General features: G+C 42.1%; 1 protein-coding gene across 2 annotated transcripts in view; it reads right to left on the reverse strand.

The window, feature by feature from the left end:
* Positions 1-8862, reverse strand: part of PCGF3 (polycomb group ring finger 3) — a 54890-nt gene extending 46028 nt beyond the window's left edge. For both annotated transcript variants that reach the window (XM_032674784.1, XM_032674782.1), the window contains exon 1: positions 8573-8862. The gene's annotated coding sequence lies outside the window, so the exon portion shown is untranslated. The remainder of the gene's footprint in view (positions 1-8572) is intronic.
* Positions 8863-17057: the final 8195 nt, after the last annotated feature.

Genomic DNA, 17057 nt, shown 5'->3' on the forward strand with positions numbered 1-17057 from the left:
TATAGGGTTGAATTCACCAAGAACTACTTTTGGAGATTGAACTGCCATAAGAGAAAATCAAAACAACGTACCAACATTAACAAAAACACAATAGTGACATCTACACTGTCACTGTCTCCCTCCATTCTTCAGAACACACCTTAATAATCTTCGCAACAAACAGGCATCAGTAGAAGTCTGGCTGACAAGGTCAGAAAGGACCATGTCTCACAGAGATCTCCACACAGCAAACCCCAGGCATCCGAAAAGACTTTTTGTTCTCAGTATATACCATGTGTAGGTCTCTTCATACTTGAAAGAAGTAATTTCAGAGGGGAAAAAAAGATGAAAAAAAGCTCATTCCTTTGGTTTTGGATTAAAGCTGTGAGGAGAGAGCTGAATTTTGGGGGTTTTTTCCATTTGAATGCTAAAATTGTCAAACTCTGCAGATGGTGATAATGGATGAGTAAGCTGAAAAAAGGTTACTTATCATGGGAAGCCATAAGTGGTTAAGGAATCTGGGGGAGAAGCAAAAGCAGCTCATTTTTCCTTTGTCTTCACTCTTCCAGTGAATATATTTTATGGTAACATCAGGCATAATAATGGAGGTTACAGAAGAGGATTCCAAAATCTTTTCACATATGCTGACACTCCGTACTTCCCCATTCTAAAGATCAAACAAATGTCTGTGACACTTTCCAAACACCTCCAGAAATTCAACTCACTGTCAACTCATGCTTGTGCTTGAAGACTAAATGCTCTGACAGAGCACTGGCTTTGGAAGTCTACCTGAGGTTCCAATATGAAAGTCATGGAGGGAGGAACTGAAACCTGGGGACACCATGTACTTCCTCTTCCCAAAGGGAAACAGCAAAAATAATTCATCTGAAGACCATAATTCATTTACATACTTGATCACAGAATAGCTTATATACAGGATTAGTCCTACACCTATTTTCATCCCATGGCATTGAAAATTCAATGAATACATATAAAGGCCAGGGTAAAATACATCTTTGTTCAAAAAAACCCAAAAAACCCACCAAAACCAAAGGGAAACAAACCAAGAAATTATCCTGTCTGTATCTGCAAAAATTCATCCAAATTCAAGCCATTGTTAGTCATTAAATCATAATTACACAATCCAAGAGCTATTATTATCTAGGAAAAATAACCTTACATAATTTGAATAACTGTTACAGATTAGAGCAAATTAATTCTGATAAACAATTTCCAGTGTTAGCACCTAAGATTATACCTAAAAAGTTACATTAAAAATTAGAGTAACTAATACAGCACTTTTTCCACCTATGTACTTTGAAGATAATAAAAAGAAACCTTCAAGATTCACTTAATACCACGTGGATCAATCTGCACAGACAGCTTCTGGTAACTTCTATCAAAATTTGAAAGAACCTGACAAGTAAGGTGAACTGAAGAAAACTGCTCCACTAGCTACCCAGAATCGTTTTTACCTGGTCTGGTGCCATCTACATTACCTCAGACACACACCTATACAAGTCTAGACTACTTTCCTTGTGGCCAGTGGTCAAAGAAAGAAGGATGAATGAAGCATTTTACCAATATTAACACAAGACTTCTTTATGGAATAACCTGATCTTTGAAGCGATTTTGACCTCATTCTAGTCAGTCAAGAAAGAGAAGTACAAGATTAGAAACGCAAAATTAATAAATTGGTATGAAAATAAACTATTAACTCTGGTGCCACCAAGCATAATGCTACTGTTAACAAGTATATGTGTTATAAAAAAGCACATTTCATTTAAACTCCTCTTAGTCAATAACAGTTAGATTGAAACTTTTGGTAAAATAAGGTATTGCTAGAGTATTCCAATGACAGATAAGGCATATATGGATTTTTCCAGAGAAAAGTACAAAAATATTGGGTATCTCTCTGCAATTGGTCTGAGAACAGTATAAGCATAGACCAAAGAACTTTTTTTTACCACCATTTTAACTAAAAATCTGTGAAGTAATCTTCGTCTCATGGTAACCCAATATAAAAAGCATGATCTTAAAGCATAAAGATGCAAGGCTACTGTGCAATCAGTTTAAGGAAACTGCTATAGGAAAAGATAGTTTAATTATTTCATTCAACAAATTAAACAAATGCATGCAAATGTTACTAAAACAGGTAAGCATTTATCTGTAAGCCCACGAATTTCACTCAAGAGTGTAATTTTTTTACTACTCTCTTTACACACCAAAGAACTTCTCCACAAGTGCAGACTTTTGCACAGGGAAAGAGCAACTTGTACTTGTGAACAAAAAATTCTAAGCGAGCGTTTAACAAGTGGTGACGTTATGCTTGCTTTCCCTGAAAAAGACTGAGTAAAGCTTAAAAAACAGACAGTAAACAACCAACTAGAACAATGGTGAAGAAAGACTAAACCCTTCCTGTAGCACTGCAGCTGGAGGGGTGGGCAGCTTTCCTAAGTGCAGCCAGAAGCAACCAGGCAAGAATTGTATATTAGTTGGGGGTCCACACCCGAGAAGAAAGGAATAACTTCAAAGATGGAAGGAAAAACATCACAGGCATCAAGAAGACTGGTTTGAATACAGTGTGTTAGCACTCTTAAGTGAGCAAACAGAAGTATCTTTAACAGATACAAATTTAACAAAAGCTACACTCTGAAATATAAATAATTTGATATAGAAACAGGGGCATATGCATTCTTAGCAGTGTGTATGAACAGGTACTTAAACAAGCACATAAAAAATTCCCTTACCTCTTCCTATTTTGAATCCTGAAATCAATATCCGTGTCCTTGTGTCTAGAACATAGTTTATATTTTAGGAAAAAAAATAAATTAAACAAAATCCAGTGATTAATCACAATAGAACAGTATGAAATACAATCATCTGAAATGCAAGAGCTAAGATCCCAGACCATTTTGACCTTAGTCCCAAGACAGAGCTTAAGCTTCCAGATGTCTCTACATCCAAATGATTTCTGGAAAAAGTCACTCTGAAGGAACAAAGCGTGGCACTATGTTTAAAAAAAAAAAAAAAAAAAACAAACCATTCCTCAAATTTATTCTACTGATTGCCACAGCTTAGTACAACAAATAATTTTTTTTTATAACAAAAAAAACCCACTTTGTCTAACAAGTTAAAATTTGGCAATGTCCTTTAACTAAGTAACCAACTGACCCATGGCTTTCATGATGCCAATCTGTGTCCTCAAACTAATAGTTCAGGTACAACAAGAAATGTCAGAGATAGCTATTCATAAAAAAAGAATATATAACTTAGTCAGCTGTACTGTACCTTTCAGCTTGCTCTTTCACGTGACAAACTGGAAAAAAATGTACAGCACAACACATTATCTGAAAACTCACCAAATGCTGCACTGATGTGTTTCCATGAATAAAGGGTATGTATGATAACAAACACTATATTCATGTTTGCATGCATATTGCAAAAGTGTAACAGAGATGACCTGTTCTGGCATAACATCACCCATAACTCACACAAAATTTATATTACATATAAAGTAACTGTGATGTTACTCAACAATAATTAACTAAAGATAGTATCACATACTGTCTGGTTATGTGGAGAGCAAAAAGAAAGTTCTTAAATAAAAGTGAAAAGCTTGACGAGATAGCCATTTGCAAGTCATCAAATAACATCATACTCATTCTGGTAACTTGAAAAACCTTTTCCTCTCTTAATTAAGCAAATACTGCACAGCATATTTTCACTGACACCAAACATACACAGAACGCTTTCTATCTTAAATCAAAATGAATTTATGGTTTTCACAAAGCAACAGTTTCCAATAATAAGGACAGTCTCAGTTTCAAACGAGAAGGATCCTTATTTTGCTGCCAAAACATGAGCCTTTCTAATGCAGACAAAGTTCTAAATTATTATCAGTTACAAAGTCAGAATACAAGTTAGTTATCTCTTAAGATCCTTCCAAATAAATGTCCGTAGGGATAAGTCTCCTCCTTGATACTTTGCAGAGATGGAAAATAATGGCAAACCTAGTTTAAGTGAGTTCTTCTACTGTCAGCAAAACTACAAAAAGGACTGGTTTCCACACTTGTGCATTTCTTCCTTACAAACTCACCGTACATTATAGTAACGCCACTACATATACTTCTTATTTTCACCAGTTCTCACCCCCACCCCCTCAACAATTTCCCCCACTGGCTCTATCTACTTATAATTGTGATTTAGAAACAGGCAGTCATAAACTGTGAGAACAGTCATTTTCTGGCACAAAGAACAAGTAACTTGAGCTCACCACAGTTCGTCATTCCCCCTAATTTTGAATGATCTGTACCACTCCTTACTCTTGAAAAGTATGTGTTGTGTTTGTCAAAAAAAAAAACAAAGAGACCCTTAAGTTCCTACATATAGTTTGAAGTTCCTACTATAAAGTATTGCTTTGAATTAAGGAGAAGGAGAAAGAGGAGGAAAAAAAGAGAACTCACTGCTAGTTTATCCCTTCCTACAATGCTGGCTTTCCAATATGACTGCAAGACTTCAGGTCTCCACAGTAGCAACCTTCAATCAAACTTTCAGTGGTAAATAAGACTTTCATTCTCACTAGTTCTCACCACGCTGGGTATTTCACTTTCATAGTCTGCTGATTTGAGTACAGGCGCACTTATTCCATAAAATTAACTTGAGAAAATCTAATTTTAAGCCCATCGGCGAGGCAACAGCAGCAGCAGCAGCGACTGAGGTAAGTCAGGGGGTGAGTATTAAATCAAGCTGTACAGGGGGGTTCTTGAGCTCAGGGACTCCCAAGCAACAGCCCAGAGCCCCCTCTGGACTGAGAAGCCCTCAGACAGGGAAGCCCTCATGAACCAATCAGGTTGGGGACGAACAGATCGAGAGCAGCCCTGCCAAGAAGGACTGGGGGTGCTGATGGGTGAGAGGCTGGACATGACCCAGCAATGGGCACTTGCAGCCCAGAAAGCCAATTGTGTCCTGGGCTGCATCAAAGCAGGGTGGCCAGCAGGGAAAGGGAGGGGATTCTGTCCCTCTGCTCTGCTCTGGTGAGACCCCACCTGGAACATTCTCGGGTCCAGCTCTGGAGTCCTCAGAACAGGAAGGACATCGACCTGTTGGAGTGGGTCCACAGGAGGGCCACGAAGATGATCAGAGGGCTGGAGGACCTCTGCTGTGAGGAAAGGCTGAGAGAATTGGGGTTGTTCAGCCTGGAGAAGAAAAAGCTTCAGGGTGACCTAAGTGCAGCCTTCCAGTACCTGAATGGAGCCTACATGAGAGCTGGAGAGGGACTTTTTACAAGGATGTGTATTGATAGGGCAAGGGGCAATGGATTCAAACCAAAAGAGAGCAGGTTTAGATATTAGGTGTGAGAGTGGTGAGGCACAAGAACAGGTTGCCCAGGAAAATTGTGGATGCCCCACCCCTGAAGTGTTCAAGGCCAAGCTGGATGGGGCTCTGAGCAACTTGGTCTAATGGAAGACCTCCCTGCTCATGGTAGGGGGTTGGATCTAGACTATCTTTAAGGTCCCTTCCAACCCAAACCATTCTATTATTCTGTGAATTTAGATAAAATCAGCAAGTTTTCCATTGGTTTTTTAGAGCAATTATAGAACAAACCACTGTTTACAGTGTTTCTTCTTTTAGCAGTGAAGCAGTGTTACACATCACAATAGAAAAGATTGCTTTGAACACAGAACCACCTGTTTCTTTTTTCCCCTTTTATTTCATATATGACTTTCACACACTAGCTAAACTTACAGTCAATAACAAGAAGTAAACAGTAAGCTTACATTTTAAAAAGGGAGGTGCAAGGAATACCATAAGTTTACTTCAAGACAGAGCTTCAAAATAAGTCTTGTATAAACTAAAAGGCATGGGCAGCTTCTGCCTGGCGTTTAACCTACTACAATTAAACTGCCCTGAGCAGGTTTTCCTCTACATTTCCTTTAAGTATGACAGCACACCTAACTTGGCAAATCAGAGAAGTTCCAACTATGTTTAAACATCTTCACTAGCAATGAAAAAAAGAGATCAGAGTTTAGATTAATAAACTCTCGGGAATGCCGACAGTTTTAAATTCACTGCACATCCAAACACCATTATCAGTACAGGCTTCCACTTGGTAATTCTAATTTCACACATGTGCCAAAGGGAGAAAACGTTTCTTTTATAACATACAAGATGTCCTTATACTTTCTTGTAAGCTGGTATCATATCTTAAGATATGATAGTAGTTGAAGAGTGAAATGCTATCAAACATGCATTTCAAAACACCATGTCTACGTCTACTTCACAGGTAGTACCCAGCTTGGAGCTTTCAATGCAAATGCTCCTACTGCTTCTAACAGTGTTTCCCAGAGAGCTCAGGAATTTAATCCGGAATTACTTCAGTCCTGGGAGATCATTACTTGACAAAAGCTAGAAAGGCCACAACACCTACATTAAACAGCCACGTGTAAAAAAAGAAATTCAAGCTATTAAAGCAAGGGTAAAATAGTCCTTGAGGAGAAAACTTACCTGTATCTCAAATACAAAGCTTTGAGGTGATGTCCTCTAAATCACTTAAGTAGACAGGAGAAGTAAGAGCAGGACAGCTGCAGCGACCAAAAGCTGTACTTTACAGTCTCTTAGTAGCAGAAATCTTTCCTAGCACGGTAATTAATTTCTGTCATTCTAGGCATTAGTATTAGGCTAGGATAATTGCAAACTCTAAGTCGACTTCATTACAACATTTACAAGTGCTAAGTCTTGATTTTCTATGGTGACAGCAGAGTAACAAGATCAAGCAGGCCAGATCAGCCCACAGAGAGAAATCAAAATAGATTTTCCTCAAAAAGTGGTTTATGAAATGTTATATTTCCAAGCTCTCTATCACAGTACACCTAAGCGTCTCTAGAAAACCACCTGTCCTTCTTCTAATGCATCCTACATGTTTTCACCAAGTACCTTTGGTTATGCACAGGTTCTGCACTCTCTTAAATATTCTCAAATTACCAACAAATACAACTTAAAAAGAAACAGAAAGGCTGCTGATTTCTGTTTCTGTCCAGCTTTGTAGCCAAACAAAGAATTTTATGAATTGCAGAGCACCTTTATGAGGTACAGGATGAATATTGCAGTTGAGATTCTCACCTGACTTGCCATTAGAAGAACAAACAAAGATTCACAAGTATCCTACACAACAATAATCAATAATAATTTTTAAAAAGCACATTACATAGTACTAAAAAGACTCAAAGCAACATATTTAGGATATAGGTAATTTATGCTAAATTTATGTATAAAGGAGACCAATCTACATTGGAAGACACATAAATGGGATGCTCCTTAAACCTAAAGGCTCACTCAACTTTTTTTTTTTTTTAACTCAAAGCTTTTCATCCACAAACTTAACTCTTCAGTGAAATGCATGAAGACAATTACACAGCATTATTTTGCAAAATGCCAAAAAAAAAAAATATTTTCAGCAAGTTCCAGACCATATACAGGTAATAAACCAGAATTTCTTTAACTGGTTTCTCAGAGGCATGCATTTCATACAGAAAGCATGAAAGGGCTAAACTGATTTGACACAAAGCATGCATAGACTAACAGTTTTGTAACAATAAAAAAAAAAAAAAGAGAGAAAACGTGAACATGCAAAGTAACAAAAGAACACCTAAGTACGTCATAACTCATAATAATCAAACCTCCTGTGAGCCTTACTAACTTTGGGACATACTAAACTTTCCACACAGGACACTGAAGTAATAATCAACACTTTCAGCCTAAAAGTGACCAACTTAAAAGGCCAAATGTGACAACACCACAACTCACTAGAACTCAGTGGCTTAGAAAACTATCAGAACTTTTTAATATGGAACACATATATATGTATGTATGTCCTTACACCTTCAAACAATTCAAAGCACCAGCGTTCTACACCTAACCTGCGAGTATCAATTCCTTCCCTATTTCTCACGACTTCAAATCCCAGACACACAGCACTGGATCCACATACCTGCACGGCTGAGGTCGCGCACCCAAGGGACGCGTCCCCCTCTGTTCTCCAGCTCACTGGAAACGCCATCCACACCCCTCCCCTCAGAGACCTTTTCTCCCTAAGCCATAGGGTTTCTGGAGCCTTGCCCAGACCCCCCCACACAACAGGCAACTCCTCCCGAGGGTAGGAAAGTGTGGGGCGCGGGATGTGGGGGTTTCCTTCCCCCCCGCAGCCAAGAGCCACCTTCCCCCGGTGCGAGGACACGCAGCAGGACAGGGACAGGGACAGGCGCTCCCGCGGGGTGCTCCCTGACGAGTGAACCCCACAGAAGCCCGACCCCGCCTGTGACCGGCCCCCGCCCGCCCCGAAAGTTCGAGCGCAGCCCCCTCAGCCCCCGGCCCGCTCCTCCGCAGCCCCCCACGCCCCCGGGGCGGAGAAGACCCTCGCCCCGCACCCCCCTTCCCCCCCCGCCCTTCCCGTACCCCGCGGCCCCCACCGCAAATACCCCGCGGAGGGCGGGGGATCGCCGGGCCCGCCCCGCCCCCGAGCCCCTCAGCTGCCCTCCAGCCCCTCGGCGGGGCAAGGCCGGGACCCCCGCGCACCCCCCGGCCCTGCACTGACCTGACGGGGGGGGGGCGCGGCCGCCGCTCGGGGCTACAGCGGGGGCTCCCCCCGCCGCCGCCGACCCTCCGCTCCCCGGCCCGTCCTCCCCCGGACGCCACCGTAGAGCAGAGAGCAGACGGGGTCGGAAGCGCGAGGCGGAGGGGGAACACCGGTCCCTCTTCCCCTTCCCAGAAAAATTAAAAGGGGGGGAAAAAAAAAAAAAGGGGGGGGAATTAAAGGGCTCGGCCCGGAGTTTAAAACAAAGAGGCGGAAATAGCCGAGCGCGGCCCGACCGGAGCCGAGCGGGGGCGCCGCGCTCGCGGCGCATGCGCGAGGGGCGCTCACCCGGGAGCGGCGCCGGCCGCCCCCTCCTCCCTCCCCCCGGGGAGAGGGGCCGGGAAAGGGGGTCTTGGAGCGCCGGGAAAGGGGGTCCTGGAGCCCCCTCCGGGCCGGGCCCCGACCGCGTCACCGCGGCGTGGAGTCGCGGGCTGCTCCGAGCTGGAAGGGGCGCGCAGGCATCATCGAGTGCGGCTCTTACCCCTGCTCAGGACCATCCCCAAGAGTCACACCGTGTGCCTGAGAGCGCTGACCAAGCGCTTCTTGAACTCTTTCCAGGCTTGGTGCTGGGACCACTTCGCTGGGGAGCCCGTTCCAGTGCACAGGCACCCTCTGGGGGAAGAACCTTTTTCTAGTATCCAGCTTAAACGTCCCCCTGACTTCAGGCCATTCCCTCGGGTCCTGTCTCTGGTCACCACAGAGCAGAAATCAGTGTCTGCTCCCTCTCTTGAGGAAGTTCTAGACTGCAATGAGGTTTCCCCTCCGTGTCTTCTTCTCCAGGCTGAACAAACCAAGAGACCTCAGCCACTCCTCATACGGCTTCCCCTCAAGGCCCTTCATCTCCTTTGGACACTTTCTAATAGCTTAAAGTGTTTCCTATATTGTGGTGCTTAAAACTGCACACAATATTCAAGGTGAGGCCACACCAGCAAAGAGCAGTGATAGTAAGTCCCCAGGGTGCCTGGCCTTGAAAAATCCATCCAGCTTGTGAGCAGGAGGGTGAGGTCAGCAAAGCTGGTTGGCTTTCCATCAGGATGTGTCTCTGCCTTGCTCCAAGCTGCCTCCTCTCTCTCAAAGGTTCTCCTCAAAAGTGCACAGGTGTGTTTTCAACCGCGAAGTGCAGAAACTTGAATATGAGCTGGGTGAATAGGAAAGCTGGTGGCAAGACACACACCTTGGTGTCAAACTGCGGGTGACTCAAAACACTTCCAACTGATGAAATGACAAATATTCAGTCTTCCAAAGGCACGAGGTCTTAGGTCAAGGAGTACACACAAAGCTTGGGAAGCCCATGCTAAGTTCAAGTTCACACCAAATAGCTGAATGCTAAACTTGTGAAGACAAGTACTTAAAAATTCACCTGTCCAAACTCTTAAGACACTGAAGCAATCTTTACTTTGTCAATTATGCATATATTTTCCATATAATGCGTTAAAATGCCTATGTTTTTCCCTCTTTCTTTCTTCCCTGCCAATGAAGAACAAGCCACAAGGCAGTCTTCCACCTTGTCTGGAAATGCTACTGAAAATGGTCTGTCTCACATGTCTCAAGCCCTCCTTGTCCAACAAACTACCAAGCCTTTATTGCGTGCCAAGACTTCAGGGTCTGTGCTTTGCTCTAGGAGCTGGGCTTTCCAGAAGCTAAACCTGTGTTAATGGAAAATACGTCAGCACTGTAGATTTGCTTTGTTTCACTTGAAGAGTTGTGTAGTTACACAGGTGCACAGGTCCCCTTGTCTATCAGAAATATGAATTCTGTTTCCAGTTTAACCACAAATTACTTTGCACGGGCCTTTGCTTACAGGCATATATTAGAGAAAGTAATGGGGCCTCCTGCTTGACCTCTGGAATTGGGGTTCAAGCAGCCAGAAGCAAAAGCAACTGTAAGAATGGGCATGAAATTATAAACTGCATGCCTGCTGGTTTTGCTTGCTTGTTTCTTTTTGTTCCTAGTGTTTTCAGATCAAACACTCCAGAGCAGGAAAACTGTTAAGATCAGAGTCTATGGATGTTGGTTTTCCCTTACTATCGAACTGTTTTAGAAGTTGGCACCTGAAGCAAGATGATATGGCCATGCATATTCAAACAGTTAATCCACTATAATATATACCTCTTATGACAAGACTGTTGTGACTCTTGGAGAGCTCAGGCAATGGTTTGCTCTCTTCTCAACCTCATTACCTAACATCACTTCTAATGCCTTTGGCTATATCATTAAAGTGTGTGTTAGCCTATAAGTGATGATTCTGAAATATAAGTTTAGCCAGTGACTGTAGTACCTAAGATCATACTAGTGTGCCTTTTCTGAGCTGCAACACTTGATTTTAGAAGAGAAGTGAAACTTTTTATTTGAATGGCAGTTGTGAGCCATGGTGAAGCTACAAAAGCTCAGAGAGTGACTCGAGGAGAACTAGGAACTGCATTTAAAGGATTCTTTCAATTAGCTTTACATGCTTTAGTCTTTACAGTTTTCACCCAAATAAAAGCATAACATGAACACAGGTAAATTGAATCTCTAGCTTCTGGGAACATGTATTTCCTAGCTAAAACATTTTGTGGAACAGAATCTATCTGAGACCTCTTGACAGGAAAAAAACCCTCAAACATTTCAAGTAAAAGAAGTTTTTTGTCTCCTCTATGTCTTCTAACAGTGAAAAGGAATTGGTCAACATGAGGGCATTAGTGGTAATGGTATAAACAGGGAAATTACTAGAAACTGAACCAGCATATTTTCATGAACAAAGCACAAAAGTAGCTAATAAAATTAATAAAGCCCGAAGTAGGGAAACATATGACAAAATGATTCTAGTTTAAGACTAGATGGTGTTTAAAAACAACAATGTTGAGAACTAATATTTCCAGTAGTTTCTTAGAGCAATAGAGTTATATCGATTCTGTAGGTCTGTGGACTAGACTGTTTCCATCTGAGAATGCTGAGAGAGCCTGTTGACACTATTGCAAGGCTACTCCCCAGCTATTACCTTTTCAAGATCATGATGACCAGGGGACTCCCTAGAGAGTACTGGAGAGTGGTAAATATTTCACCTGTCTTTGAAAACAGCAAGAAAGGTAATTCAGGGAACTACCATGGAGTCATCAAAGGTCTCATAGCTGTGCTCAAACATCTTATGGCCTAAAACCAAAGAACCCAAACATTGACCAGCTTTTGTCTTCCACATAGATGTACCATAAACAAATATTTTGAGTACTCTATTCTTATGGGAAGTATCTGTAAGACTTGAGCATTGTCAGAACACGCACAGAGCATGGATGAGTTTGGAAGGGATCTTTGGAGATCACCCAGTACAGCCTCCCTGCTGAAAGGAGGATAAGGTAGAGCAGGCAGTGTTGCTTCTTTAGTTATCACCAGAACAAGCACTGCCATTCTTACATTGTAGGTTCTGCATGGACATCCTAATGACTGAATGATAATTTCATTCTTGCTCAGCAACCACTGGGAAACAATCTTCTGAATGTTAGTTTCACCAAAACTACATTCGAGCTTCAGATGTGGTTTATTAATCCTCTGATTAAAAAAAAAAAAAAAAAAAAAAAGACCTAGAGGTCCTTTATAGGAGGAGCTATGACATGCCATCACCTATACAGCTGTATAGGTGACAAGCCAATCAACCAGTGAAACTGACTTTGCAAGAGACAATTTGGAGGTTCACTGCCCCACAAATTCAGACATTCTGACAATTCAGACAATTAATCAGCATTTTGTTATAGGTTTACTTTAGCTTAAGCACAGTCCCTAACAGTTTTTAACTTCATAGCTGTTATACAAGCTCCTTCATTTGTAAAATAGTAGAATATTTCTGTTTCTTTCAATAACTTTTAGTCTCTGGGTTTTGGGAAGTTGATACTTTTCTCTCTGTTGTCTCTTCTATAGAATTGCTAAAGCATGCTTTCAGTCTCTAGCTGAACAGTTTTATTCCTAAACTGATCTGCAACATTGTTTGTTTGGGGTTTTTTTTAGGATTGAAGGATACAATAAAACTCAGAGAGATTTAAACCCAAGAGATAGATATTTAACTATAACCTCAGTCATTCCAACCCACTTGAGCTCTTCAATATCCTCACAGTTAATTGGGTTTCAAGTTCCTCCATTTCCTATGGAAAAAAAAAATTCTTTGTTTTCTCTCCCATCTCAAAGTCAAATAAATCAGTTTCATTCTCTAGCCAAATCCACTCAACTGTATAAGACATACCGATTCAGCAATCATTTGGAAAAGATGAAATAGCAAATACCAGACATTTAAGTGTCTCTAGACTTACAAATATTCCCACTGCTAAGTAAAAGATTAATGCTTTTGCTGGAGCATATAACTATTAGCTAGCAATTAGAAATTTCTGGTTATGAATTTTTCGTCACCAGAAGACCTCTTATTTATTCAAAGATGAGCCTTAGATAGAAAAGTGGAAATAGTGAGGGACTTAGTAACTCAGAAAATAAGAATCTATTATCACTAACTACTTACATGAGCAGAACTTAGATTCCTTCAATGATATGTTTTTTAAGCACAAAAGCCTCAGCTGTATCCTTACTTTTAAGTGATGAAATTTGTGCTGAGGGCAGAGGCTAGCAGGGAGAAGAAAACCAGAAACCCTCACTCAGTTTCCAGGAGTTTTGCATCTGGGATGTTCCATTCTTGGAACTTGGAGCTTGCTCCAGTAAGGGGAAAGCTGTCAGCAACCTACTGCATTGTGCAATTCAATATGTTGTCCCTGTGACTGTCAGCTGTAGTTTCTGCATTAAAGCTGAGGAGAACATTACCTTCCTGACTGGTGCAGTTCTTTATGACCATTGTTTGTCTCTAACACACCAGACTGAGAACTGATGAGAACACTGGTGAGATTTTTTTATTGCCTGTAGAAACCATAAGCATCAACACTTAAATTCCAGCAATTCAATTTCAGATACATTTTCAGATAACCAGCACGAAATCAAAATCAGAGGTGGAAAACCAGAAGTAAATTCTGGAAAGAGGAGAAGGCTACAGAGAAAGCAACGTTTAGAAAAAGGGGTAAAAAAATGTCTTCTTGCATATCTAGCATGTGCTAATATACCAGTCCTGGCTAATGGAGGAGGTCCCAGTTGACTGGAGGTTGGCCAGCGTGACACCTATCTACAAGAAGGGCTGGAAAGATGATCCAGGGAACTACAGGCCTGTCAATCTGTCACTGGTGCTAGGGAAGGACACAGAACAGATCATCTTGAGTGCCATTATGCAGCACGTACAGGACGACCAGGAGATCAGGCCCAGCCAGCATGGATTTAGTAAAGTCAGGTCCTGCTTAATCAACCTGATCTCCCTCTATGACAGGATGACCCACTTGGTGGATGAGGGAAAGGCTGTGGGTGTGGTCTGTCTAGACTTCAGTAAAGCCTTTGACACCATGTCCCACAGCATTCTCCTGGAGAAACAGGCTGGTCATGGCTTGGCTGGATGTAGTCTTCTCTGGGTAGGTATCTGGCTGAACAGCTGGGCCCAAAGAGTGATGGTGAATGGAGTTAAATCCAGCTGGCAGTTGGTCACTAGTACTGTCCCCCAGAGCTCATTACTGTGGTCAGCTCTGTTTAACATCTTTATCAACGGTCTGGGCAAGGGGATCGATTGCACCCTCAGTCATTTTGCAGATGACACGAAGATGGGCAGTAGTGGTGGTCTGCTGCAGGGTAGGAAGTCTCTGCAAAGGGATCTGGACAGGCTGGATTAATGGGCCAAGGCCAATGGTGTGAGGTTCAGCAAGGTGAAGTACCAGATACTGTCCTTGGGTCACAACAACCTCATGCAGTTCTACAGGCTGGGGGCAGAGTGGCTGGAAAGCTGCCCAGCAGAAAAGGACCTGGGGGTGCTGGTCAGTAGCAGCTGAACATGAGCCAGCAGTGTGCCCAGGTGGCCAAGAAGGCCAGTGACATCCTGGCTATGATTATTACCTATTGTCTTGTGGGCTGAAGTGCACATACTTCCTTCTATGGGAAGACACATATAGTCTGTGCTGTGATCTCCAGCATGGCATGGAGATTCCTTAGGCCTTTAGTAGTCTTGTTTTTAGACCTTTCTTGAGCCTCCTTGGACTTTCCCCCATAGCATTTTTTACAGTGGTGTTACACAAGATTTATGAATTGTCTTGGAAGTAGCTGGACATGTCAAGTATGCTGTCAGAAAGCATTCTTCCTGGTAAGTATGGTCACTTGGTAAGCATGGAGCTGGACATGTAGTCAGGAAAGACCATCACAGGTTTTATAAAGTTATGATCAGCTTTCTTGTGGCAGGAAAAATACAGGGACATCCTGATGATATGCTAAAGTTTGTCTGATCAGTGGCAATAGCAGATGTACGAGAAGGCAAACGTTTCGGGATGATGCTACAGCTTTTGAGGTGAAGTATGCTGTGTATCTAGGAATCAGGAGACAGAGATAGGGAGGGGAAAAAAGCTCAAGAAGACTCATTGCCTACCATCAAGACCTCAAGAATTCACATGTTCAGCTTCTGATCATATCCATTTGGGAGACTAGCATTCCTACTGCACCAGCTGCAGCCACAAATAGTCACCTCACTCTGAGGAAATACTCAAAGTCCATAATGAAAAAAACTATGTTGTGATACGCTACATCAGATGGCTGGACTTGAGTGTGGCAAGAATAGGCTGTACCTGCAGGCACAGGGGGAAAATATGTTCTGAGCAGCTTTAGATGGCATCAAACTGGACTTTCCATTGTGACTGTGTTCAAAGGGTTGCAGGGATTCTGCATGAGACCTTCTGTTCTAAGTGACACAGAGTTATCCCATGCAATAATTAGGTCTTCATCACATAGGTGGTTTTCACAGCCTTTCTCAAAGAGAGAACTACTTACACCATCACCTCATTACCATGAGGCTCCCTGGAAGCATGTGAGACACTCAGCTTTAGGCAGAGGCTCTCAGAACTGGAAAGGACTCAAATGTTTATATGTGAAGGGCAAGCAGGATGTCTAAACCTGTTTGATAAACCAGTTTCTTAGTGACCTGGACTTACAGAGAGCTGTACCCACACCTAGAAAATACTTTTTATAATTTAACATTTAGTTAGCTAATGTGACCCAGTGAAAAATAACCACCTTCCCCCAATGAAGGCAAGGCACTTCACTTTACTGTAAGTCAATTTCTTTCTGGTTGATCTTTGTCATCCTGTCTCACAGGGGAACCAGTGTCCTGCTTCTATGATGTTTTCTTGCAAGAGTTTATACCAGGAAGGAAGAAGAGACACAGCCTATTACAGAGAAATGCTTAATGGTGAGTATAAGTCCCCAAAGTAGCTATTTCTTTCACATGTGATGCTTATATACTTTCGTGAGATAATTGTCCGAAGATGGTCTTAGACATGTCAAGTCAAGGCAAATTTCTTGTAGATATTAACACTGGAAGTGTTTGAACTGTACTATTCTTTATAATCAGAGTACCTACTCATAAATCTTTATCTGGTTCCTCCACTTCCTCATCATGGGTTACTGTGTAGTATTTTTTCCTTTTTCTCTAAGAGAAACAATATCTGAAAACACAGGTACAAGTGAGAGGTGATTAAGGACAAGGTCCAGTCATCTCATGAACTATTTGCAACATAATGTCCTGAAGAGTTTGAGCCTTCCCTGAACCCTGTGGGCACTGGGGATTTGGCAGGAAAGGCAGAGAGCAAGAGGAAAAATTTGCCTCAGCAGGGAGAAATCTGCACTGGTTTTTTTGGAAAGATGACACTGCTGTTGTGCTTGAGAACTTGCATTTAAGGTTCTCTGATTGCCAGGTCCAGTAGAGCCCTGCTGCCATGTACCCAGCAAAGAAAGTACGATCTCTCTCAAGGAAAGAAACAGTAAACCTGCAACTGGGGTACACACAATTGAAATCTCAGTGTTTCCATGGATATCCTCTATCATCCTGGCTCTACTACTTCTGTGCCTCCAGCTCTCAGCTATATGAGGAGGAAGAAGAATGACTGATCTTCTATTCATCTTGCCTGATCAAAGGTTTCCAAGCTTTTCTGAGGTACTACTAGCTCAACATGAGTGAAAAGACTGCAGTCTGTTATGGCAGAATACTACTCTGAAATGGTTTGCATACCACCAGAAGGACATATAATTTAGGAAGTCCTGAACTACAGAAAGAGGGAGCTAGAGAGATTCTGGATTCTTAGGTCTAACAATTTAATGGACAAATATTTGCCTCCACTTTGAACCCTACCAGTCAAATTGGCATCACTCCCTGGCATACAATTTTTATCCTACTTTGAAAGCATTTAAATTTCAAGGACTCATCAAGATTTAAGAAATATGGGGCAGAGATTCAGATCATCCTTGGAATTTTGCAGGGTTAGTAGGCAGATAAACAGAAGTTGGGATTCCAGCAATGCCTTCAAATCATTGCAATGAATAACTGCCCCTTCTAAGAGGAAGGATAGTTCACCAGAGC

Source organism: Chiroxiphia lanceolata, chromosome Z (genome assembly GCF_009829145.1).
Source record: "Chiroxiphia lanceolata isolate bChiLan1 chromosome Z, bChiLan1.pri, whole genome shotgun sequence".
Taxonomy (NCBI): domain Eukaryota; kingdom Metazoa; phylum Chordata; class Aves; order Passeriformes; family Pipridae; genus Chiroxiphia; species Chiroxiphia lanceolata.